This window comes from Pogoniulus pusillus, chromosome 7 (assembly GCF_015220805.1).
Source record: "Pogoniulus pusillus isolate bPogPus1 chromosome 7, bPogPus1.pri, whole genome shotgun sequence".
In the NCBI taxonomy this organism is placed as follows: domain Eukaryota; kingdom Metazoa; phylum Chordata; class Aves; order Piciformes; family Lybiidae; genus Pogoniulus; species Pogoniulus pusillus.
The window spans coordinates 13,336,482-13,352,581 of NC_087270.1; the positions used below are offsets into that span (position 1 = coordinate 13,336,482).

Here is a 16,100-nt window from a genome sequence, read left to right on the forward strand (position 1 = left end):
GACTCTGAAATGGTTGCATGTTTTAGTCAAGACTACAACAGCCATTGCTAGAATGGGGGCAGATTCAGTAAGGGGAAAGTGCATTTATTGTCCACCTGGGATCCTCACAGTAGTGTTTCATTTCATGTGTTTTCTGATCCACTGAAGCAAAGCAGGAAAAGTGCTGTGCCGGGGCAGTGTGAATGCATGGCTTAGCTGAATAGATGTAAATGGTTAAAAAGGGGTTCTCTGCTAGAGGGGAGGAGGGGAGAGTAAGAGTGCATTCCCAAAAAAGTACATTCCCAAAATAAAAAGCTTACATCATGGACCTCTTCAGCTTTCCCACACTTCTTTCCTAATTATTGTCCTGCAGGACAGCTGATCTATTTCAAACAGGAAGCTGTTTACAGATAACACTTGCAACTGTTTTGTCTGATTTGTTGAACTGTCGAAAAGCAAAAGACAACCTCTTCTCAAATTAAAAACTGTCAGACTTCTGTAAACAGCAGCAATGAGGTTCATCTGTGCAGTGTTCCTGCAGGCACAGAGCGTCTTGCAGTTCCCATTTTCTCAGCAACCATAAGGTAAGAGACTTTTTATACTTATACTCTTTAGAATGGAAGGAAAAAGCCTGGATGTTTGATAGGGAGGCTGCCTTGTAAGTGGCAAAATATGACTGATGAGCCCCAAATAGCAAGGGAAGGTAAAGGAAATCAATCTGTGTTCTACCAAATAATGTTAGATCTGTGAGTTGAGAAGCAGACGTGTGGGTTAGCTCACTGAATTCCCGTTCACTGGGGAGTTTGTCTACAGTAAATGAATGCTATTGGAAGGGCTCACTTGGAGTAAGGAAGGACAAAGCAGTACATGAATTTTAACTTTGCCAATGATTAACTCATTAGCTGCAGTAAGTTTTATAGTTCTCAGTAACAGATGCTATCAGTTGAGTTCTGGAAATGCTTTTCTCCATCCTGCTGCCTTTATTCTTAAGAGGCTGCTTTCTGCTTTAAAAAGTGAAGTTTTAAGACTGCTTCAAACTGCAGAAGAGAATCAGATGACAGAAGATCCAGTAAGAGCTGGAGTCACACCAGTGGATAACTAAGAGCAAACTGAGTGAAAAACAAATTTAGTTGGGAGTAGTCATCTAACAGATGTATGTATTTGTGTATATAACCAAGGGTGTCTAAAGTTACAAAATCTTGCTCTAAATGAGCTGGAATGTGAGAGCAAGCTGTACTTCAGTAACTAGAGGCCACATGCTGCCTTTTCAGTCATGAGGTATGAACAACAGAATTCATAAAGGGACTTGAGAGTTTCCATTCTGACCTCTGTGCACACAAACATGTGCTCATCAAAACCAAATCACTGGAAGAACAAAATACCCAGCTTCATTTGCCTTACAATAGAACAGAGAGCCTCTGGAGTGGAACTACTACAACTTTGATCCTTGGGTACTGAAAGACCAAAAAAAATGCAACTAATGTGAAGTCCTGCCCCGTTGCCCTATCTGTATGTGAGATATTTCATATCTATATCATTGTTAACATGATCTTCAATGTTTCAGGTTTATAGTTCATCACAGAATACAAAACATTGATTTAAAGGTCTCATTTATAACAGTGATTTGTGACAAATTGTTAGACATCCCTAAAGTTATGCCACTGATTCAGTGTAATGAAGTATGTAGATGTTGCAGACAAGAAGTAGCACTTCTAAGTTGGGTGTTCCTTTTAAAAACGTTTGGACTATCAGAAGAATCTTAGCTGCATCTGTTAAAATGCCATTATTGCTTTAATACATGAAAGAGCATATGTAGCTTAATAGTCAAATTGGCATTTAAGCATGACATAGTCCTACAGTCAGCAGAGAACTGTGCTGTGGAAGCAGCAGCAATCTATGTAGCTTAGAAATCATAAATTGTGTTGAAGGCCATTTTTTCTGATTACTTTTGAGTGATTTTTACACTGTTTCCAAAGCTCTTATTTAGTCATCTTCAGGGCTGTCCAAAAACTCTTGAACCAGAATCCTTTTGAAGTAGGGAATCTTTTGGCAAAGCAGCTTTTTAAAGAGAAGTGTCTGTTTCCTGGGGTAGTTTAGGGTTGTTTTTTTTTCTTCTTTTTTTTTTTTTTAATAAGTATTTTGGCTGAAAACCAGAAGAGTTTAGCTAAAAAACTTCTCATGGTTTCTCCTGGGAAGTGTAGTTTGTGCTTTGCATTGCACTGCTGGCTGAACTTCACAGCTGAACCATGTTTCCCATAGCCATGTAGTCAAGGTCTCACTATTTTCATATCACTTGATTTATTGGGATATATTTTGGGAGAGGTGGTCTAGTGAAAGAATCACATACTAGGCTCATAAAGCATCAATGCTCCTCTGGTTCCTGGTCAGTAATTAGCTGGCAGCTTCTTAGCTCAAGCAATTTTTTCTGGCTTGCACAGGCGCCATGGACCATCCTGTTTGTGTGCTGGGAGAGTAGGACTCTTCAAGAAGGCTCTATATGTCAGTAGAAGGCTTAAAGCCTTTTGACATTTTTAGCTCTGCAAGCACCCATAGAAAGGAGAGAACACATGAAAATGTTTCTAAGTCTTTGTTGGTGCCTCTGCCAACTTTCAAGCTAAAAGTGCTCCAGCGTTTGGAACTGAAGGCTGCAAGGGGCTGTGGCTGGGTGTTAAGAGCCAGGTAAACTCTTAAGTCCAGAGGAAAACAAGGTGAAAAGAGCCTGAGGATTTTGAAAGAGGTGCTTTTTTTGGAAATTCAGCAAAGTCTTATCTTGCCCATCTAAGTGCCTCTTCAGAAAAATCTAGTCCCGAGTGGTTTGTCTGCAATTTTCCTCAGTTGTCTGTGGAAAATGGACTGCTGCTATCCAGCTGCCATGTAATAGTCTACTGCCAGCTGCACTCGCTTGCCTGGGAAGCAGAGCTGCATGAAAGCCATCACCTCCACCTGCTGGAAAGGAGTCTTCGTTATTAACCAACACTGTCATTTAGAAATTAGACCACTGAACATCCAAGATTGTGTCCACATCTCCCAAGACAGTTTCTGGTGTTGGAACTGCTTTGATTAAAAAAATAAATAAATAAATAAATAAAAAGAGAAAGCCCTAACCAGTCCCAGGAAGTCTATTCCATTGGGGTGAGTACTCCCATAAAAAGCTAGCTGGCAAGGGAGGCATCTCCCCACCATGTTCTGAATGGAATGGCAGTGTTTTCTATTCATCATAGCTCTTGCAGTGTACTTAGAGGAGACTGGAGGACTTTGGATGACTTTCCTCGATAGGCATAAACTGGGTAGGTGGGAGACTGGCATTTTGTTCCTGTATTCAGGCAAAGTGTTGGCTGTCTCTGGCCTGTGCAGTAAGAAAAGCTTAGGCACCCAAGTAAGTTTTGTGCCAAAACCACAGGCACCTCCTGCTTCTGAAGGTGGCTGAAGTGTTGAAAGATTATTTTGGATGCTTTGTTTTGACTTGCATGAAGACAGAGTTGCAAATTCAATAATAGTGTTGCACTGGTGGATAGTAGGCTGAAGATGAGCCAGCAGTGTGCCCAGGCGGGCAAGAGAGCCAATGGCATCCTGGTCTGCATCAGGAACAGTGTGGCCAATAGGACAAGGGAGGTTATTCCTCCCTTGTACTCAACACTGGTCAGGCCACACCTTGAGTACTGTGTCCAGTTCTGGGCTCCTCAATTCAAGAGAGATGTTGAGGTGCTGGAATGTGTCCAGAGAAGGGCAACAAAGCTGGTGAGGGGCCTGGAACACAAACCCTATGAGGAGAGGCTGAGGGAGCTGGGGTTGTTCAGCCTGGAGAAGAGGAGGCTCAGGGGTGACCTCATTGCTGTCTACAACTACCTGAAGGGAGGCTGTAGCCAGGTGGGGGTTGGTCTCTTCTCCCAGACAACCAGCAACAGAACAAGGGGACACAGTCTCAAGTTGTGCTGGGGGAGGTCTAGGCTGGATGTTAGGAGGAAGTTCTTGCCATTAGAGAGTGATTTGCCATTGGAATGGGCTGCCCAGGGAGGTGGTGGAGTCACCATCCCTGGAGATGTTCAAGCAAAGACTGGATGAGGCACTTAGTGCCATGGTCTAGTTGACTGGATAGGTCTGGGTGATAGGTTGGACTGGATGATCTTGGAGGTCTCTTCCAACCTGGTTGCTTCTATGATTCTAAGTGTTGACTTAAGCAGGCATGAGGGTTGAAGAATAGGGGGGGGGGGGAGGCAAAAGATGGAGAGTGGGAAGAGAAATTGCTTCAGCTGTGGCTGAAATGGGGGCCTTGAAGAATGAGGCTATGTCCATAGCTATACTCAGGTTCCTAATGCAGATCATGGTTTGATCCACATGGCTCACTGTGGTTATTGTGGTCTTGGTCCTGTTATTATGGATTTGCTAACTGAAGAACAGTTTAATAATCCTACAAACTGCACTCTTAAGATTTTCAGTTGAATGATTTTTTTTCCTGCCCCAGGCTTATTTGTGGATCCCTCCAGTTTCTCCTGTGATGGTGTTGATGACTTCAGCAGGTATTAAACCTTGCATGTGTTTATTCATCTTTAGTGGACTCCTTAGAAAATCATCTGTGGATCTCCAAGAGAACAGAGAGTCAAGGGTTGATTTGATCTTCCACTGGTCTGAATGTTGGGGGCAATCTTCTGGTTTCTGTGCTATGAGAACTTGACAACAGAGCTTACATGAGGTAGTACTTGGCTGTCTGCAGAATGTGCACTGCACAGGGACTGAAAGCTTCATAAATTGATCATTTTCAACAAAGGCAGCACCAAAATAACTCATGCCAATTTTAAAAGGCTCACAAGCACTTCTTTGTTTAAATTAATCTTGTACACCAAAGGCTGTTGGTGGTGTCAAGACAAGAAAGCATCAAAGTTTTTGTAAGGATGTAATTTCATGTACTAAGTAGAATTTTAGGATTATCATCAGGGAAGGATTATAAGAAATCATCTACTCTTGAGGAATTGGAAGAGCTTTCAAAAAAAGGATACATGAAGGAACTGGCCATGTTAGATGATGTGGTAACTATGGCCATTGAAACAGAAACATCAGAGAAGAGTGTAATGAAGGCACAGGAAACAGCAAAAGAGGTCTTGTTCTGTAAGGAAAAAAGAGTCTCGAGCTCTCTTGTCAGAGTGGTGTATAATGAGAAGACAGGCTGACTGGTTAGTGAAGGTACCTGCAGCAGATGTGAAGGAAATGTGTGGCAGGGCAAGAGAAGTGCTACTCATGCATGCCATGGAGACTTCAGGGTGGTGGACCTCTGTAAGCAGCATCTGCAGATGCCTTTACACAGTTTCTCCCTGGTTGTGCAATGAACTTGCAGTCTGAAGCCAGTGCAGAGATGAGGTAAGATGTCAGCTAAAAAGGTCTTTATTAGAGATTCTTTTTTTCCTTTGCTGATTTAATAGTTGTACTCTGATCTTAGAGATCTTCTCCAACCAAAACAATTATATGATACTATAACTTCATATCAGAATTGCCTTTCATGTAATTGTGGAGTGCCAAAAACACAGTAGTGTCCTTACTTTCTTTTTTGTGACTGTTATGTCAAACCTTCATGAATGCATGAACTTATTACAGGACTTTATGATTAAATAGCTCAAAATGAATTTGCAACCCTTAGACACCATACTGAGCTCATTCCTAATGTCTGCTCCATTTAATTCTGAACAACATAATCCTAAATGTTAAATCTTCAAGGGTAGCATTACGGAACCACAAAATGGTTCCTCAGAGGATTGAGTTCAACCCTACTGCCAGAGCAGGATCACCTAAAGCAGATCACATAGGAGTCCCTTTGGGTGGGTCTTGAAAGTCTCCAGAGACAGAGACTCTAGCACTTCTCCAGGAAGCCTGTTCTGGTGCTCTGCCACCCTCAAAGAAAAGAAGTTCCTTCTCACATTTAGATGGAACTTTCTACGTTCAAGTTTATGCCCATTGCCTTGTGTCCTTTCACTGGGGACCGCTAAGAAGAGTCTGACCTCATCTTCTTGATACCCACCCCTAAGATGTTTTTAAGCATTACAAAGATCCCCCCCTTCAGCCTCCTCTTCTTCAAGCTAAAGAGTCTCAGCTCTCTCAACCTTTCCTCGTATGATAGATGTTCCAGTCCCCTAATCATTTTAGTGGCCCTGCACTGGATTGTCTCCAGTAGATCTTTGTCCTTCTTGAGCTGTGGATGCCAAGAACTAGACACAGTACTGCAGGTGAGACCTCATCAGCACATCCAAGAAGGCCAACAGAATCCTGGTCTGGATCAGGAATAGTGTGACCAGCAGGATCAGGGAAGTGACTGTCTCCCCTGTATTTGGCATTGGTGAGGCCACACCTTGAGTCCTGGGTTCACTTTTGGGGCCCTTACTACAAGAAAGACATTGGGGTACTGGATCAGGTCCAGAGAAGGGCAACGAAGCTGGTGAAGGGTCTGAAGGACAAGTCTGATGAGGAACAGCTGAGGGAACTGGGATTCTTTAGTCTTGAGAAGACTGTAAGGAGGTGGTAGTGAGCTGGGTGGTGTTCTGTTCTCACTGGTAACAAGTGATAGGATGAAAGGATGTGGCTGTAGGTTGCACCAGGGTGGTTTAGGTTGGATATTAGAAGAAACTTCTTAACTGAAAAGGTTCTTAAACACTGGTACAGGCACTACAGGAAGGTGACTGAATCCCCATCCCTGGAGGCAGGTGTTTGAAAGATGCAGAGATGTGGTGCTGAGGGATATGATTTAGCACCAGACTTGTCAGAGCAAGATCAAGTCAGCCATTGTCTAAAATATTTTTCCTGCCTGAAATGATTCTGATTCTAGAATCTTCTGGTAGCAGAAGAATCCTAGTATTCAGATAAGGGAAGTAACACTGGATTATATGAATTCAGATAAACAGCCTTGTTTGCTGATTGTGTTCTACACATTTTACCTGCTGCTCTCTGAAGTCACAGTTCTTATGAAAAAGAAGACTGTCAAAAGTATCTCTCACCTGCATGTGGTTACTCTCACTTTCTCAGTGATCTAAAGTATTTGTAGTCCAGTGTATGGATATAGGAAGGAATTTCAAATGCATGTGCTGTGATGTGTGTATATATAGGAGCTGTTCTGGGAAGCATTTTGCCACTGAAAGCTATTATTTCAGCTGGTTTCTATGACTGTTGCCAATGATGGAGACTGGATGTCTGCTGTAGCATACTAGTGGGAGGATATTTTGACTGCTGTATCTCTTTGTGTGCTTTTTATTAAGTCACATAAGATCCATGCAACAAGTTGCATTTTGCTTCTGCAAACCCTGCTGTGGGTATCTTCTATCTTCTCTTAATCTGGAAAGCCATTTTGGTAGTTTCATCATCCGTTTGTCCTTTTTGCCTTGTCTGCAGTAGGAAAGGTGTTTGAGGGCTCTAAGACTGGAAGGACATTGTATAGCACCGTTGTTCAAGTTCAGCCTTCACTTGTCTGGTGGATATATGTGGCTGTATTTCCTGTAGGGCTTGCTTTTTACTCTTAGGCTCTTAATTTTTCTCCTACATGAAGGTTTGGCCAATTTACTAAAGCTATTGCTGGTCTCTGTTTCATCAATATAACTAATTTTCCTCCTTTTCTCAGCCCGCTGGGAGCCAATAAGAAGTTTCAGCAGGGAATCACATGCAGAGTGTTGTGTGCTCCCTGCAGATCCCCAGACTGAGAATAAAAAACAGCTGCTTTTTATTTCACCCCTCCCCACTTGAAATTGCATTGGTACTGCCCCAGCTCAAATGCAAGATCTTGATCATGCCTACTCGTGTACCATGATGTTTTGTTATATTAAGGCTATCATTCCAAGAAGTATTTCCTTGTCAGCTGGGAATAATGCTGCTGGATCATTTCCATGACTCTTAGAGATCTGCATGCTACTGCAAAATGCTTTATGTTGTTGCATGCTTCATATCTTTTGCTGGATATTGTTTTTCATTGCAGCCTGGTATTTTGTCCCACTCTAATTATGTGCCCTTTTTTGTTTGTGATTTTTATTGGGTTTGCTTTTTTGTTGTGGTTTTTTTTTTTTTCCCTCTGGTGAATTTAGTCCCCTTAACTCTTTCACTTTACACATCTTTCTGTTTTCTGCATGCTGCTGGCACACGAGGGCACAGTTTTGTAACACATCAAAGCCCATCTCAGCTGCTGCCAAGGGCACTTTTTTCCCTGGCTGGTAACATTTTTCACAGGAGTGATGGCCATGTTATCCTCGCCAGGAACCAAGGAACTAAATCAACTGCAAAATAACACTACGAAAAGAACAGCTCTCTGCTGGGGTAACAGCCTGTGCTAGCTCATGATGGCATCTGCTGGTGGTTGGTGACAGTACAGAAAAGGTCAGGGTGATGTGTGGCTGCATTAGGGAATCCAGGCTACTGGTAGCCCTCCCACAGACTGTTTTAGCTAATTGGTGATGGTGAGACTCCCCTCCCCTCACTTTGCGTGCATATAAGGTGAGCCTCCCTTGGAAGGTGATTGAATTCCCATCCTTTAAGGTGAAGAGGCAGAGATGTGGTGCTGAAGGACACGGTTTAGCAGCAGATGGGGTGGTGTTAAATAATGAGTTGGCAATGAATAGGTACCTCCAGAGTCAACTACTTGTCCTCTTTTCAGATGGAATGACTTCCCCATGCTGATGTGCCTTAGTTGTACAAGAAGATCAGGGTGATTTTCTCAGACAGAGCACCTAAGCCAGAAAGACTAAATCTCATCTGAATCTGCCTATAACTTCTGCTAGCTTATGATCTGGGTCTAAGCAAAGTTCTCTTGATAAATTGCCATCTCCTAATGGCAGCCGTGCTGTGTTTTCTGGCTCACTTTGAGGAGTCATGCTTGCAGTGCTGGGAAAGACTGGACAGCAATCCCTTACTCTTGGAACCTTCTTGAAATGTAGATGTGGAAAAAAGTGTGGGGGGGAAAGCTGTTTTGGGTGTGGATTTGTTCTCCTCAGTGAGGAGTAGGATACTGGGGCAACCAGAAGCAAACCTCATTCTCATCTACTTGCCCTTGGGTACAGTGCAGTCTCTCCCACTGTACTTTCTCTGCTACTCTACCCTGGTCAGATCTTGGTGGGGTGGTTTTCTGCTTTGTGTTTTTGCCACTAGTAGTCTACATCCTATGTCTCTTCTCTTTACTCTTCCTGGTAAATAGCTTTGCTTAGACTGTGTCTTTTGTTTGAGCACTTCTGACCTGTCCATGTATTTTATGTGAGTCAACTCACCTACAGTGTCCATCCCTTGGGAGCAGTTATGCTCCTGGGGAACTGGAGCTGTGGGTTCAAATACTTTTTAAGTTAAGGATGTTCCATAGCTGGGACACTTTACCTTTTGGATCAATATTTGAGTGGCCTTTCTGTTCTGCAAAAGGCATGTGTCACTGATGACATTTCTGGTGTGAGTGACTGGGACCCTGATAGACCTCTCTGCCTCTTCTAGTTCCAAGAACATAGCTGCAGGACTGAGACCAGGCCTCTCAGTTAGTTTGCCATTTGATCCTCTCCAGTGCCCTCAAGAAAATAACTGTCAGGCCCACTTCTAAGTACCTGGAAGGTGAGAACACTTTGAAAAGCATAAGCTAGTTGAATGACCAGTGAGAAATATTACACAAACATATCAAATTCTGCAGCCAGAAGTGGGAGGATGAAGAATGATGCTGTAAGATCTCTGAAATAGGGTGACAAAAGTGTTGTAAATAATCTCTCTGTGTTTATGTGAAGAAAGGTACCCTGCAGCATTCTCCACCTCATTTGCTGATTCTTGGCAGTCCTTGGTGGTGTAGGTCCTACAGATAGGTCTCTGAGGATAATGTCAGGTTCTCATGTGGATGTTTTGTAGGAGCAGGGATGAACTGAGATAAGTTTTAGAAGAGCTGACACCTGTGTTTCAACCCCACATACTTTATTTGTTTTGGGGTTCAGCCTGAAGAAGAAAAGTCAGGGGACACTTTGTAGAAGCCTTCTAATATTTGGAGGGTGTCAACAGGAGAGCCTGGGAGGGACTGTTTACCAGAGTGTGTGGCATTAGGACAAGAGGCAATGATTTTCAACTAGAGCAGGGTAGATTTGGGTTAAACATAAGGAATGAGCTCTTCACAATGAGGGTAGTGGAACACCGGTGCAGAGTGCCCAGAGGTGTGGTGGAGGCCCCATCCCTGGAGACATTCAAGGTCAGGCTTGATGTAGCACTGAGCAGCCTGATCTAGTTGGACATGTCCTTGCTCACTGCAGGGGGTTGGACAAGATGACCTTTGAAGGGTCCCTTCCAACATTATGCATTCTAATGTTCTGTGCTATATCAAGGATAAAACCACAAACTCTCTCTAAACTACATTTGCAAACAAGGCTATGATGGATTTTTGTCATTTGAGACTTCAATTAAACCATTACAGGAGATTTTGTTCAGCATTTTTAGTTTATCCCTGACCAACATTTTACACAGAGATAAAATTCTACTGGAGTTAATCCTCTACCAGCTAAAAAGCCATACAGTGCTATCATGAGATATTTGGCACGTGGCTCCCATCACCCTTTAGCTATAGACTTGGAAAAGGTGCCTGCCCCTTTCTGTCATGGTTTTCATCTCACTCCTGATTTTATATTTTCAGCACAGATGACAGTGAGCTAATTCTGATATAAACTCATTGACTTCAGCAGAATTACACCAGAAAGAAATTTGTCTCAATTTTTAGAAACATCCTTCTTGATGAAAAGTGAGGCTACTACTCTTACATGACAAGGGCACCTACATTGTACAGTCAGAACTAATAGTCCCTTACACCTCACAAACATCAGCTGAGGAAATAGTGCTATTGAGCCAGAATTAAGTGTACTTTGGGGAGTAATCAATGACTTCCTATCAGTTTTTTAGGTAATGATAGCTTCCCATCAGCTTAGCCTTAGTCTTTTGTCCTCTGCAGCAAACCATATTGTTCCTCAGCATCACTGGGACCTGAAATGTGTTACATGTCTTTGCTTTATGCTACTCCATGCCCCATAGATTTCACAAACACTTTGTAACTGTAGCAGTTATGGTCCTTATTTCTGCAATTCTGTGATAATAACATGCAGGCATTTTTTACATCTTTAAAGCCTGTTACTTTGACCTTTAAATCAAGATGTAGTGTTTAATTTCAGAGCTTTCAGTGTTATTAAAGTGCCCACCCATTGTTTAAGCAGCTTTATCATGGATTATGGCTTTTCAATTTCACCTAAAAGTGGACTGTTGATTACCCAAAGCAATGCATGAAGAAGCTCAGAGAACAGATGAAAAAGTGCTTAAAGTAAAAGCATGGCTACACAAAACACCTGTAGGTTAGGAGGATCAGCAAGGCTGTAGTGGTGAAAGAAGAGGTTTGTGCCACAGGTTTCACATCCAGTGTGAAAGGTATCTTCTTCAGGGAATGATCCACAGCCCTTGGGCCAAGGGTTGAAAAGCAGCTTCATTGAATTGAAGACTTCATTGAATGGTTTAGGTTGGAAGGGACCTCAAGGATCATGCAGTCCCAGCCCTCTGCTATAGGCAGGGATACCTCCCACTACGACAGGCTGCTCAAGGCCTCATCCAACCTCAATTCGTGTTCATTTACACCAAAAATGAGAAAATAGAAAGGTCTGGGGGAGTTGTTTGGCTTTGGCATCAAACCAATGCACAACAGGTAGAACGTGACTTCTTGGGGAAACTAAACTGTCTTTAGCTATGAGGCTGAGAAAGACTTTACCTATCTCTTCAGCCTTGATTTCACCTGACTCTGTGCTCAGCTGAGCTGTGTTAGGAGCAGTTCACCACATGCAGCAAGGCCAAGGGGCACTACCTTGATCTCGCTGGCAATGACCAATTCAAAACTCTCCAAACAGTGCTACAGAGTTGTTACCTGCAAAGTTCTTTCAGTTGCACTTGCTCTTTGCTTACCTATTAAAGACAACCAAGAGAACATCCATGGGTTGGGGTTTTTCCCCCCCTGTCAATTGCTGAGGGGCCTGGAGTTACAGGCAAGCCCAAACCACCCTAAGGCAAACCAAAAGGTCCTCTCTGGTGATGACAGTGACCAACAAATGACTCCTTCAGTACATAAGTGATTTGGGAAATTCCAGGGAGTACTTTTGCTAAACAGGTTAGTCTCTTTTCTTTTCCATCAGGTCTTTCTGTTGAAGCTCAGCATCGGAAAGTTCTGTACCTCTTCCCTGCCCTCCTGCCGCTGCCCTCCACCTTCCCCCGGGCAGCCCCTGCCATCCTGCCCCCACTCTCTGCCTTCCCCCGGGCAGCCCCTGCCATCCTGCCCCCACTCTCTGCCTTCCCCCGGGCAGCCCCTGCCATCCTGCCCCCACTCTCTGCCTTCCCCCGGGCAGCCCCTGCCATCCTGCCCCCACTCTCTGCCTTCCCCCGGGCAGTCTCTGCTGCTTTCCTCCTCCTCCTCCTCTCCACTCTACGTTACCAGCTCCTGCTCCATTACCAGTTCCCTTACCAGCTGCTGCTCCTGGTCCGTTACCAGCTCCAGTTCATGCTCCTGCTCCATGTTCACATCCATTGCAGAACCTAGAGTAAAACTTGTGAAGATCCTGGTCCGTTACCAGCTCCAGTTCATGCTCCTGCTCCATGTTCACATCGATCACAGAACCTAGAGTAAAACTTGTGAAGATCCTGGTCTGTTACCAGCTCCAGTTCGTGCTCCTGCTCCATCTTTGCCTCCATCGCAGAACCCAGAGCAAAACCTTCGAGGATCCAAGCTCCTAGAGCAAACTCAGCCTCAGTAACAACACAGACTTAGCACCCGTGAGCTAAGGCAGATGTTGCAGTGGGTCAGTAGCCTAGCCCTAAGATGGCCCTAGCTAGCCGGGGGGCCAGCCAGGCCCCCCGGCCTTTGAAACCCTCCACCAGGCACCCGGTGCTCGCCCGTGCGCACTCACCTGGGATGCCAGGCAGAGGATCCCTTGGCCCACAATGGGCCCAGCTTGGGGCTGGGCTCCTCCTGCTCTGCTTATAAAGGGCACTGAGCAGGGAGGGCAAATTGGCCACAGCTGGGGTGGGAGGAGACTTCAATTGACCTCCCCTTTTTAAGCTGCCCCAGGAGAGGCAGAAGCCTTTGGCTGATCCCCTTTGCAGTGGTAGGTTGGCTGTGTGCTTTGTGGGGTGGTGTTTGGGCTGTGTGCTTTGTGGGGTGGTGTATGGGCTGTGTGCTTTGTGGGGAGGTGTTTGGGCTGTGTGCTTTGTGGGGTGGTGTTTTGGCTGTGTGCTTCGTGGGGTGGTGTTTTGGCTGTGTGCTTCGTGGGGTGGTGTTTTGGCTGTGTGCTTTGTGGGGTGGTGTTTGGGCTGTGTGCTTTGTGGGGTGGTGTTTGGGCTGTGTGCTTTGTGGGGTGGTGTTTTGGCTGTGTGCTTTGTGGGGTGGTGTTTGGGCTGTGTGCTTCGTGGGGTGGTGTTTTGGCTGTGTGCTTCGTGGGGTGGTGTTTTGGCTGTGTGCTTCGTGGGGTGGTGTTTTGGCTGTGTGCTTTGTGGGGTGGTGTTTTGGCTGTGTGCTTTGTGGGGTGGTGTTTGGGCTGTGTGCTTTGTGGGGTGGTGTTTGGGCTGTGTGCTTTGTGGGGTGGTGTTTTGGCTGTGTGCTTTGTGGGGTGGTTTTGCTTTTCTCTAAGCCACTCTTCCCCTTTGCTCTGCTTGGGATTTCTCTCCCTCCTCGGTATGTTGTGCTTAAAGCTGTGCTGAAGTTGTGCTGTTTCCTTCATGAGACAGGTTTGCTTTTGTGCTTCCTGCCTTGCTCCGCTCTTGTTTTCACCTGCTCGGGGCCAGAATCTGCCTTCCTCTTGCTGCAGCCTGGCAGCAAGAGTCAGAGTCCCTACAGCATCTTGATGCCTCCTTTGCCCTTTGCTTGCTGCAACAGCACAGCTCTGGCCTCTGGTGTGGCTCTCGTTATTGTGGGGGGGGGAGAAGAGAGAGTGGGGGGGGGAGAAGAGAGAGTGGGGGGGGGGGAGAAGAGAGGGGAGTGGGGGGGGGAGAAGAGAGGGGAGTGGGGGGGGGGAGAAGAGAGGGGAGTGGGGGGGGGGAGAAGAGAGAGGAGTGGGGGGGGGGAGAAGAGAGAGGAGTGGGGGGGGGAGAAGAGAGGGGGGAGTGGGGAGGGGGGAGTGGGGGGGGGAGAGGGGAGGGGGGAGTGGGGGGGGGAGAAGAGAGGGGGGAGTGGGGGGGGGAGAAGAGAGGGGGGAGTGGGGGGGGGGAGAAGAGAGGGGGGAGTGGGGGGGGGAGAAGAGAGGGGGGAGTGGGGGGGGGGAGAAGAGAGGGGGGAGTGGGGGGGGGGGAGAAGAGAGGGGGGAGTGGGGGGGGGGAGAAGAGAGGGGGGAGTGGGGGGGGGGGAGAAGAGAGGGGGGAGTGGGGGGGGGAGAAGAGAGGGGGGAGTGGGGGGGGGAGAAGAGAGGGGGGAGTGGGGGGGGGGAGAAGAGAGGGGGGCGTGGGGGGGGGGGAGAAGAGAGAGGGGGGCGTGGGGGGGGGGAGAAGAGAGAGGGGGGCGTGGGGGGGGGAGAAGAGAGAGGGGGGCGTGGGGGGGGGGAGAAGAGAGAGGGGGGCGTGGGGGGGGGGAGAAGAGAGAGGGGGGCGTGGGGGGGGGGGAGAAGAGAGAGGGGGGCGTGGGGGGGGGGAGAAGAGAGAGGGGGGCGTGGGGGGGGGGAGAAGAGAGAGGGGGGCGTGGGGGGGGGGGAGAAGAGAGAGGGGGGCGTGGGGGGGGGGGAGAAGAGAGAGGGGGGCGTGGGGGGGGGGGGAGAAGAGAGAGGGGGGCGTGGGGGGGGGGGAGAAGAGAGAGGGGGGCGTGGGGGGGGGGAGAAGAGAGAGGGGGGCGTGGGGGGGGGGGGAGAAGAGAGAGGGGGGCGTGGGGGGGGGGAGAAGAGAGAGGGGGGCGTGGGGGGGGGGAGAAGAGAGAGGGGGGCGTGGGGGGGGGGGGAGAAGAGAGAGGGGGGCGTGGGGGGGGGGGAGAAGAGAGAGGGGGGCGTGGGGGGGGGGGAGAAGAGAGAGGGGGGCGTGGGGGGGGGGGAGAAGAGAGAGGGGGCCGTGGGGGGGGGGGAGAAGAGAGAGGGGGCCGTGGGGGGGGGGAGAAGAGAGAGGGGGCCGTGGGGGGGGGGAGAAGAGAGAGGGGGCGGTGGGGGGGGGGCGAAGAGAGGCGGTGGGGGGGCGAAGAGAGGCGGTGGGGGGGCGAAGAGAGGCGGTGGGGGGGCGAAGAGAGGCGGTGGGGGGGCGAAGAGAGGCGGGGGGGGGGAGAAGAGAGGAGGTGGGGGGGAGAAGAGAGGAGGGGGGGGGAGAGGTGGGGGGGGAGAAGAGAGGAGGGGGGGGGAGAGGTGGGGGGGAGAAGAGGGGAAGGGAGAGGTGGGGGGAGGGGGGCGGAGAAGAGGGGAAGGTGGGGGGGGAGGGGAAGGTGGGGGGGAGGAGAAGAGGGGAAGGTGGGGGGGAGGAGAAGAGGGGAAGGTGGGGGGGGGGAGGAGAAGAGGGGAAGGTGGGGGGGGAGGAGAAGAGGGGAAGGTGGGGGGGGGAGGAGAAGAGGGGAAGGTGGGGGGGGAGGAGAAGAGGGGAAGGTGGGGGGGGGAGGAGAAGAGGGGAAGGTGGGGGGGGGAGGAGAAGAGAGGAGGGGGGGGAGGAGAAGAGGGGAAGGTGGGGGGGGAGGAGAAGAGAGGAGGGGGGGGAGAAGAGGGGGGGGGGGAGAAGAGAGGAGGGGGGGAGAAGAGAGGAGGGGGGGGGAGGGAGAGGTGGGGGGGAGGGAGAGGTGGGGGGGAGAAGAGGGGAAGGGAGAGGTGGGGGGAGGGGGGCGGAGAAGAGGGGAAGGTGGGGGGGGAGGGGAAGGTGGGGGGGAGGAGAAGAGGGGAAGGTGGGGGGGGAGGAGAAGAGGGGAAGGTGGGGGGGGAGGAGAAGAGGGGAAGGTGGGGGGGGAGGAGAAGAGGGGAAGGTGGGGGGGGAGGAGAAGAGGGGAAGGTGGGGGGGGGAGGAGAAGAGGGGAAGGTGGGGGGGGGGAGGAGAAGAGGGGAAGGTGGGGGGGGGGAGGAGAAGAGGGGAAGGTGGGGGGGGGGGAGGAGAAGAGGGGAAGGTGGGGGGGGGGAGGAGAAGAGGGGAAGGTGGGTGGGGGGAGAGAATGAAACCGAAACATTGCTCAGAACACA

The 16,100-nt window shown here is 48.7% G+C and overlaps 1 protein-coding gene across 2 annotated transcripts in view; it reads left to right on the plus strand.

Annotated features, from left to right (window-relative positions):
- The first annotated feature begins 342 nt into the window (after positions 1-342).
- Positions 343-16,100, plus strand: part of COLEC11 (collectin subfamily member 11) — a 45,404-nt gene continuing 29,646 nt past the window's right edge. For both annotated transcript variants that reach the window (XM_064145942.1, XM_064145943.1), the window contains exon 1: positions 343-563. The gene's annotated coding sequence lies outside the window, so the exon portion shown is untranslated. The remainder of the gene's footprint in view (positions 564-16,100) is intronic.